This window comes from Oncorhynchus mykiss, chromosome 9, assembly GCF_057628025.1.
Source record: "Oncorhynchus mykiss isolate SJ-2025 chromosome 9, ASM5762802v1, whole genome shotgun sequence".
In the NCBI taxonomy this organism is placed as follows: domain Eukaryota; kingdom Metazoa; phylum Chordata; class Actinopteri; order Salmoniformes; family Salmonidae; genus Oncorhynchus; species Oncorhynchus mykiss.
In genome coordinates this window covers 73,424,316-73,434,127 of record NC_143030.1, presented here as the reverse complement: position 1 = coordinate 73,434,127, position 9,812 = coordinate 73,424,316, and the positions used below count along the sequence as shown (strand labels likewise).

At 46.4% G+C, this 9,812-nt stretch overlaps 1 long non-coding RNA gene across 1 annotated transcript; it reads left to right on the top strand.

Moving 5' to 3' along the window:
- The first annotated feature begins 3,167 nt into the window (after positions 1-3,167).
- Positions 3,168-7,915, top strand: LOC149981329 (uncharacterized). The gene is made up of 2 exons (XR_016483535.1): positions 3,168-3,316; positions 5,861-7,915. It is a non-coding gene; the product is annotated as an uncharacterized LOC149981329 (long non-coding RNA).
- The last annotated feature ends 1,897 nt before the right edge of the window (positions 7,916-9,812 follow it).

Below are 9,812 nucleotides of genomic sequence, written 5' to 3'. Positions count from 1 at the left end.
TGGTATAACACAAATGTTTAGGAACCCAAAGGTTGTGAGTTTGCATCTCATTATGAACAATGTTAGCATTTTAGCTAATTAGCAACTTTTCAACCACTTACTACTTTTTAGCTACTTTGCAACTACTTAGCATGTTAGCTAACCCTTCCCCTAACCCTAACCCTTTTAGCTAACCCTTCCCCAAACCCTAACCTTAACCGTTTAACCTAACTCCTAAACTTAACCCTAACCCCTAGCCTAGCTAACATTAGCCACCTAACCACCTAGTTAGAATTCGTAACGTATCATACATTTTGCAAATTCATAACATACAGTACATTTTGCAGATTCGTAAAATGTGAAACAAATGGGTGAGGAACATCCACAAATTAATACATACCATAGGAAATCTAACATATCATACTAAATGGAGTGTGATGGATTTACGTACAGAATAATATGAAATGCTCTGAGACCAGGTTGCAGCCATACAATATGGAGAGGAGTGTATATTCATGGTGGATCTAGGGATGTCGGGGATAGTGAAGTGGATCCAGGGATGTCGGGGATAGTGAAGTGGGTCTAGGGATGTCGGGGATAGTGAAGTGGGTCTAGGGATGTCGGGGATAGTGAAGTGGGTCTAGGGGTGTCGGGGATAGTGAAGTGGGTCTAGGGATGTCGGGGATAGTGAAGTGGGTCTAGGGATGTCGGGGATAGTGAAGTGGGTCTAGGGATGTCGGGGAGAGTGAAGTGGGTCTAGGGATGTCGGGGATAGTGAAGTGGGTCTAGGGATGTCGGGGATAGTGAAGTGGGTCTAGGGATGTCGGGGAGAGTGAAGTGGGTCTAGGGATGTCGGTAATAGTGAAGTGGGTCTAGGGATGTCGGGGATAGTGAAGTGGGTCTAGGGATGTCGGGGATAGTGAAATGGGTCTAGGGATGTCGGGGATAGTGAAGTGGGTCTAGGGATGTCGGGGATAGTGAAATGGGTCTAGGGATGTCGGGGATAGTGAAGTGGGTCTAGGGATGTCGGGGATAGTGAAGTGGGTCTAGGGATGTCGGAGATAGTGAAATGGGTCTAGGGATGCTGGGGATAGTGAAGTGAGTCGAGGGATGTCGGGGATAGTGAAGTGGGTCTAGGGATGTCAGGGATAGTGAAGTGGGTCTAGGGATGTCGGGGATAGTGAAGTGGGTCTAGGGATGTTAGGGATAGTGAAGTGGTTCTAGGGATGTCGGGGATAGTGAAGTGGGTCTAGGGATGTCGGGGATAGTGAAGTGGGTCTAGGGATGTCGGGGATAGTGAAGTGGGTCTAGGGATGTCGGGGATAGTGAAGTGGGTCTAGGGATGTCGGGGATAGTGAAATGGGTCTAGGGATGTCAGGGATAGTGAAGTGGGTCTAGGGGTGTCGGGGATAGTGAAGTGGGTCTAGGAATGTCGGGATAGTGAAGTGGGTCTAGGGATGTCGGGGATAGTGAAGTGGTTCTAGGGATGTCGGGGATAGTGAAGTGGGTCTAGGGATGTCGGGGATAGTGAAGTGGGTCTAGGGATGTCAGGGATAGTGAAGTGGGTCTAGGGGTGTCGGGGATAGTGAAGTGGGTCTAGGGATGTCGGGGATAGTGAAGTGGGTCTAGGGATGTCGGGGATAGTGAAGTGGTTCTAGGGATGTCGGGGATAGTGAAGTGGGTCTAGGGATGTCGGGGATAGTGAAGTGGTTCTAGGGATGTCGGGGATAGTGAAGTGGGTCTAGGGATGTCGGGGATAGTGAAGTGGGTCTAGGGATGTCGGGGATAGTGAAGTGGGTCTAGGGATGTCGGGGATAGTGAAGTGGGTCTAGGGATGTCGGGGATAGTGAAGTGGGTCTAGGAATGTCGGGGATAGTGAAGTGGGTCTAGGGATGTTGGGGATAGTGAAATGGGTCTAGGGATGTTGGGGATAGTGAAGTGAGTCGAGGGATGTTGGGGTTAGTGAAGTGGCTGTTGACGAGAGGCAGGAGGCTCTTTCATGATGCGGTTCGGCACAATGTGCTCCACTGAAACTTCTGGCGGTGGAGATATCAGTCAAATGTTGTGAGGAGTCACGCCAAACATTACCTCAACTCTGCTCCACACCGGACAATGCCTGAGGCTGGGATTTAACAGCGCCAAACAAATTTAACATGGAGTACGATACCTCTGACACATCTGATTACACAATACCCCTTCATTAAGGAATAGTTTTGTTTAATGATCATTATCATGCATAGTAAAAGAGGATATTAAGTGGCAGTACCATGACTGGTGGTTGGAGGAATGTGGGGGGTTATTCCTCTTTCGGACTGACAGTCATCTCTATTTGAATGCACTGATTGGACGCTCCATACAGCAGGCATTTCTAGGATCCAGTGGTGACCAGTCATTCAGGGCTGTTTTGAGACCCACCTTCACATATTAGTTTGAAAACATGTTTTTAATTGAGTTAATAAAGCTGCATGCAAACGTAGTGTCTTTTTTGCTTTCTTAAGTAAGGCAGCTGCAAAATGCAGGTGTTTGAGCCTAGCTCAGTGCTTTCTGTGGTGGTGGGTCAGCCAGCTAGAAAATTCTAGCCCCTTTGGTGCTGCAATAGAGTTACATTAGAATGCCCATCCAAGAAGGCTCAAGGTCATTGGCAACAGATAAAATGATGTCAAATCACGTTATATCTAGAGCAGCTTTGATTAGACTGATCATGTCAACATCATACTTTCAAAATCGTAGCTAGCAAGCTAGCAGTCATCATCATGAATCAAGTCAACAATCTGCTGGCAAATCCATTTGAATCCTTATCATATGAAGAGAAATAACGAAGAGAAATTATAGATAAAATGTATCGGTGCTCATCGGCCATTGAACATAAAAATTAAGTTGGATATCGCAAATTCAACAATGAGTGGTTTGGAAGGAATCAGTGGCTAACTGCAAGCATTGCAAAGCAATCACTAGTCTGCTTTTTGGTGGAGTGGGTGAGTGGCCATGGTGTCAATCCAGCATGACTTTTTCCGCGCTCAAAACAACTGGAAACTCAGAACTGGGAAATTTGATTTCAAGACAACTGGGAACTCTGGGACAAAAACGAGCTCTGACTGGGAAAATACGTTTTGAACAGTCATCCAACTCGGAATTGCAAGTCGGGAACTCTGGCCTCTATTTAGAGCTCTGACCTGAAGATCACTGACGTCATCATGATTCAACATTGTTTTTTTTCTAAGTTCCCAGTTGCCTTGAAAGCAACATAAATCCAGAGAATGCCAGACTTTGATGACAAAATTTGCCCACAAAGGGCCGCCGCGCCACATTCCTGTTCAAGTGAGCACAGCATAACAAGGTGAGTCCAAAAATGTATTGCATGCTGCTGCATAAACGATGTTATATGCCATGGAGATATGTATACAGTAGCTAAGAAAGTTGGAACGGAAATGGCGCTACACCAAACTGGAAGTCTTCCCGACTAGCTTGGAAAGACAGTACCGTGCAGTATCGAAGAGCCCTCACTGCTGCTCGATCATCCTATTTTTTCCAACTTAATAGAAGAGAATAAGAACAATCCAAATTGTATTTTTGATACTGTCGCAAAGCTAACTCAAAAGCAGTATTCCCCAAGAGAGGATGGCTTTCACTTCAGCAGTGATAAATTCATGAACTTATTTGACGAAAAAATCATGATCATTAGAAAGCAAATTACGGACTCCTCTTTAAATCTGCGTATTTCTCCAAAGCTCAGTTGTCCTGAGTCTGCACAACACTGCCAGGACCTAGGATCAAGAGAGACACTCAAGTTTTGTAATACTATATCTCTTGACACATTGATGAAAATAGTCATGGCCTCTAAACCTTAAAGATGTATACCGGACCCTATTCCAACTAAACTACTGAAAGATCTGCTTCCTGTACTTGGCACCCCTATGTTGAATATAATAAACGGCTTCCCATCCACGAATGTGTACCAAACTCACTAAAAGTAGCAGTAATAAAGCCTCTCTTGAAAAAGCCAACCTTGACCCAGAAAATATTAAAAACTAACGGCCAATATCAAAACTCCCATTCCTCTCAAACATTTTTGAAAAAGCTGTCTCGCAGCAACTCACTGCCTTCCTGAAGACAAACAATGTATATGAAACGCTTCAGTCTGGTTTTAGACCCTGTCATAGTACTGAGACCGCAATCGTGAAGGTGGTAAATGACCTTTTCATGGAGTCAGACCAAGGCTCTGCATCTGTCCTCGTGCTCCTAGTCCTTAGTGCTGCATTTGATACCATCGATCACCAAATTATTTTGGAGATTGGAAACCCAAATTGGTCTACATGGACAAGTTCAGGCCTGGTTTAGAGCTTATCTGCCGGAAAGATATCAGTTTGTCTCTGTGGATGGTTTGTCCTCAGACAAATCAACTGTAAATTTCGGTGTTCTTCAAGGTTCCGTTTTAGGACCACTATTGTTTTCACTATATATTTTACCTCTTGGTGATGTCATTCGGAAACATAATGTTAACTTTCACTGCTATGCGGACTAGACACAGCCTGTCTTTCAGACATAAGGAAGTGGATGGCGGAAAATGTTTTACTTTTAAACTCGGACAAAACAGAGATGCTAGTTCTAGGTCCCAAGAAACAAAAAGATCTTCTGTTGGATCTGACAATTAATCTGGTTGTACAGTCGTCTCAAATTAAAACCGTGAAGGACCTCGTCGTTACTCTGGACCCTGATCTCTCTTTTGACGAACATATCAATAATATTTCAGTTTTTACATATTTTTTGACTTTCTGTCAAAAAATGATGCAGAAAAATGTATCCATGCTTTTGACACTTCTATATTAGACTACTGCAATGCTCTACTTTCCGGCTATCCGGATAAAGCACTAAATAAACTTCCGTTTGTGCTAAACAAGGCTGCTAGAATCTTGACTAGAACCAACAAATGTGATCATATTACTCCAGTGCTAGCATTTCTACACTGGCTTCCTGTGAAGGCTAAGGCTGATTTCAAGGTTTTACTGCTAACCTACAAAGCATTACATGGGCCTGCTCCTACCTATCTTTCCAATTTGGTCCTGCCATACATACCGACATGTACGCTACGGTAAGGATGCAGGCCTCCTTACTGTCCCTAGAATTTCTAATCAAACAGCTGCATGCAGGGCTTTCTCCTGTAGAGCTCCATTTTTATGGAATGGAGTCTATCCATGTGAGAGATGCAGACTCGGTCTCGACCTTTAAGTCTTTATTGAAGACTCATCTCTTCAGTGGGTCCTATGATTGAGTGTAGTCTGGACCAGGGGTGTGAAGGTGAACGGAAAGGTACTGGAGTGACGAACCACCCTTGCTGTCTCTGCCTGACCGGTTCCCCTCTCTCCACTGGGATTCTCTGCTGCTAACCCTATTATGGGGGCTGAGTCACTGGCTTACTGGTGCTCTTCCATGCCGTCCCTAGGAAGGGTGTGTCACTTGAGTGGGTTGAGTCACTGACGTGAAATTCTTGTCTGGGTTGGCGTCCCCTTCGGGTTCGTGGTGTGGGGGAGGTCTTCGTGGGCTATACTCGGCCTTGTCTCAGGGTAGTAGGTTGGTGGTTGAAGATATCTCTCCAGCGGTATGGGGGATGTACCTTGGCAAAGTGGGTGGGGTTATATCCTGCCTGTTTGGCCCTGCTGGGGTCATCGTCAGACGGGGCCACAGTGTCTCCCGACCCCTCTTGTCTCAGCCTCCAGTATTTATGCTGCAATAGTTTGTGTCGGGGGGCTAGGGTCAGTCTGTTATATCTGGACTATTTCTCATGTCTTATCCAGTGTCCTGTGTGAATTTAAGTATGCTCCCTCTAATTATCTTTCTCTCTCTTTCTATTTCTCTTTCTCTTGCTCTCTCTCTGCTCTCGGAGGACCTGAGCCATAGGACCATGCCTCAGGACTACGTGGCCTGATGACTCCTTGCTGTCCCCAGCCCACCTGGTCATGCTGCAGCTCCAGTTTCAACTGTTCTGCCTGCAGCTATGGAACCCTGACCTGTTCACCGGATGTGCTACCTGTCCCAGACCTGCTGTTTTCAACTCTCTAGAGACAGCAGGAGCGGTAGAGATACTCTGAATGATCGGCTATGAAAAACCAACTGACATTTCCTCCTGAGGTGCTGACCTGTTGCACCCTCTACAACCACTGTGATTATTATTATCTGACCCTGCAGGTCATCTATGAACGTTTGAACATCTTGGCCATGTTTTGTTATAATCTCCTTCTGGCACAGCTAAAAGAGGACTGGCCACCCCTCAGAGCCTGGTTCCTCCCTAGGTTTCTTCCTAGGTTCTGGCCTTTCTAGAGAGTTTTTCCTAGCCACCGTGCTTCTACATCTGCATTGCTTGCTGTTTGAGGTTTTAGGCTGGGTTGCTGTACAGCACTCGGCTGATGTAAAAAGGACTTTATAAATACATTTGATTGATTGATTGATTGATGTTGTGTAGTAAGCTGTTAATAGCCTATGTGCCTCACTCTAATCATTTGGTCCCTTTTCCCCTTATAACTTAGCCTACTGTTCTGACTTGGTGGTGTACATGTAGCCTATAGCATGTTTTAAAAATGTAATCTTTGAATATTGTAAGAGCATTCATTGTCTGCTTATATGCCCCATTTATTTATCATACAGTTCTGCAGTTCTGACTTGGTGTACAGGGAGAATACTTTAACGGCCCATGTTCTGAATTCTGTCGCTGTACATTTCAAAAGTGCTAAACAAATACGTTAGTAATATTGACTACGTCCGTCCTAGCTCGAAAAATGTTTTAATCTAAATTACAGATTGCCTCTTATCCGCTTGTTGTCCCCTTATGCCATAATTTGTACATCTCAATTGTCAGTAGAAACCACATTTGTTAAACAAGTCAGCCATATCAGCTATGTTTGTTTTTGAAAGGCAGTAAATGAGGCTGAATGAACTGTTTAGTTGCCATACAAGGCTCCACTGCCGGGTGTAGCAGTGGTAAGGTGTTGGGACTGCTGTTGGGACAGCTTTATGTGGGCCCTAACAGTGTGTGGGCACCATTTGTCACAGTAACAGTGCAATTCATGTATTGTGTAGTGTTGTGTTTTGTGTAGTGGGTTTGCTGGCATGCATCTAAAACATGCATTTTTTTGTTTGCCTCACCAAGATTTACATGTTAAAATCGCCACTGCTAGGATGTCTGATTTGTCCTCCCGGGATTCGGCTGTGTTCTCTTATTGGACTAACTCTGGGGTAGACTCAGGTTGGGGAGACCTGCTGCCTCAATAACTGACCTGATGCTACAGAGAAAAAACATTGCATTGTCAGTAAACAAAGATTCCTTCTTCTTATCATTATCTTAACTTTAAAGTGACTGACAACACAGTGAAATGTCTGCTGGTGTGCATTCCATATACATGTTGTGCCTGCTCACACACCCATCTCTGACTATCTAATTGGTGTGTTGCAGATGGAGAGATGATTGTGCTGTCAGTGGGGAGTAGTTCCACATACTGTAATGATCGCATTGGGCTCATGTTTTGGAAACTCTCTACTGTGCCACATCAATGCATAGGGCTACCATAAAAGTATCCCTTTACGGATGTCACGGATCCCTCCGGAACTGTGTCATTACGCACACCTGGTCCCCATTTTCCTAATTGTAATTGTATAAATGTGCCCTTTGATTTCCATTGGGCTGTTGATTATTGTTCCAATATCCGTTGGTCGTGTGAGTAGCTGTGCTGTGTTGTTTTGGCTTTCGTGCCGCTTGTATTGTGCAGATGATTACGGGTCTTGTCCCGTGTGGTATCATTGGGCGCTTGTGTATTTATTCGAGGTACTCCTCGCTCTTTTGTTTGGTTCTCGACCTTGTGTTTTGTATACGTGTTTGTTTGGTCTTCGTCCCTGTGCCTTTACATGGCACTCTGTAATTTGGGTAAATAAAAGTTATTATTATGCATCTCCTGATATCTTTTACCAACGTGACAACAGCTCATAAGTGGAGAGCCTTGTGTTTTATGTTTGATACCATGCCATTGATTCTGCTCCAGCCGTTACCACAAGCCTGTCCTCTCAAATCAAGGTGCCACCAACCTCCTGTGCTTTAAACTAACTACCGAAAGAGAATTTAAGCTAATCTAAATACTTGTCATATACATGAAATATTATCTAAACCAGAAAATGACTTATTTCAAAATAATAATAATTTATTTTAGAATGTTTTTTTTTTACTAATGATTAGAAATAGAACTACAAGCTGACTGCCAGTGATTCATCCTTGCTTGAGTCTCACCCAGGATCTGTGTGGTGGACTGCTGGGCCACGTTCAGTAGCCAAACTTGGTTGATCGTGGCATAGAATAGAGCAAACATGATTCCTTATTCTACAAGTCAAAGGCATGTTTGTTCTACATAGCATATTTCGATCTGAACATTCCAAGAAGTTGTGTCCTGCTGAATGCTCCCCAGGACAGTGGTGGACTCGCCAGGTGTGAGGAGCAGGGCTCTGAAGGACAGTGGTGTCTCTCCAGATGTGAGGAGCAGGGCTCTGAAGGACAGTGGTGGACTCTCCAGGTGTGAGGAGCAGGGCTCTGAAGGACAGTGGTGTCTCTCCGGGTGTGAGGAGCAGGGCTCTGAAGGACAGTGGTGTCTCTCCGGGTGTGAGGAGCAGGGCTCTGAAGGACAGTGGTGTCTCTCCAGGTGTGAGGAGCAGGGCTCTGAAGGACAGTGGTGGACTCTCCAGGTGTGAGGAGCAGGGCTCTGAAGGACAGTGGTGTCTCTCCAGGTGTGAGGAGCAGGGCTCTGAAGGACAGTGGTAGACTCTCCAGGTGTGAGGACCACGGCATGAAGGACAGTGGTGGACTCTCCAGGTGTGAGGACCACGGCATGAAGGACAGTGGTGGACTCTCCAGGTGTGAGGACCAGGGCTCTGAAGGACAGTGATGGACTCTCCAGGTGTGAGGAGCAGGGCTCTGAAGGACAGTGGGTGTCTCTCCAGGTGTGAGGAGCAGGGCTCTGAAGGACAGTGGTAGACTCTCCAGGTGTGAGGACCACGGCATGAAGGTCAGTGATGGACTCTCCAGGTGTGAGGACCAGAGCCATGAAGGACAGTGATGGACTCTCCAGGTGTGAGGACCAAGGCTCTGAAGAACAGTGGTGGACTCTCCAGGTGTGAGGAGCAGGGCTCTGAAGGACAGTGGTGTCTCTCCAGGTGTGAGGACCAGGGCCATGAAGGACAGTGGTAGACTCTCCAGGTATGAGGACCACGGCATGAAGGACAGTGATGGACTCTCCAGGTGTGAGGACCAGGGCTCTGATGGACAGTGATGGACTCTCCAGGTGTGAGGATCAGGGCTCTGAAGGACAGTGATGGACTCTCCAGGTGTGAGGACCAGGGCTCTGAAGGACAGTGATGGACTCTCAAGGTGTGAGGATCAGGGCTCTGAAGGACAGTGATGGACTCTCCAGGTGTGAGGAGCAGGGCTCTGAAGGACAGTGATGGACTCTCCAGGTGTGAGGAGCAGGGCCATGAAGGACAGTGATGGACTCTCCAGGTGTGAGGAGCAGGGCTCTGAAGGACAGTGATGGACTCTCCAGGTGTGAGGACCACGGCATGAAGGACAGTGATGGACTCTCCAGGTGTGAGGACCAGGGCTCTGAAGGACAGTGATGGACTCTCCAGGTGTGAGGATCAGGGCTCTGAAGGATAGTGGGTGTCTCTCCAGGTGTGAGGAGCAGGGCTCTGAAGGACAGTGGTGTCTCTCCAGGTGTGAGGAGCAGGGCTCTGAAGGACAGTGGTGTCTCTCCAGGTGTGAGGAGCAAGGCTCTGAAGGACAGTCAGGGCCAACAGTGAGGAGG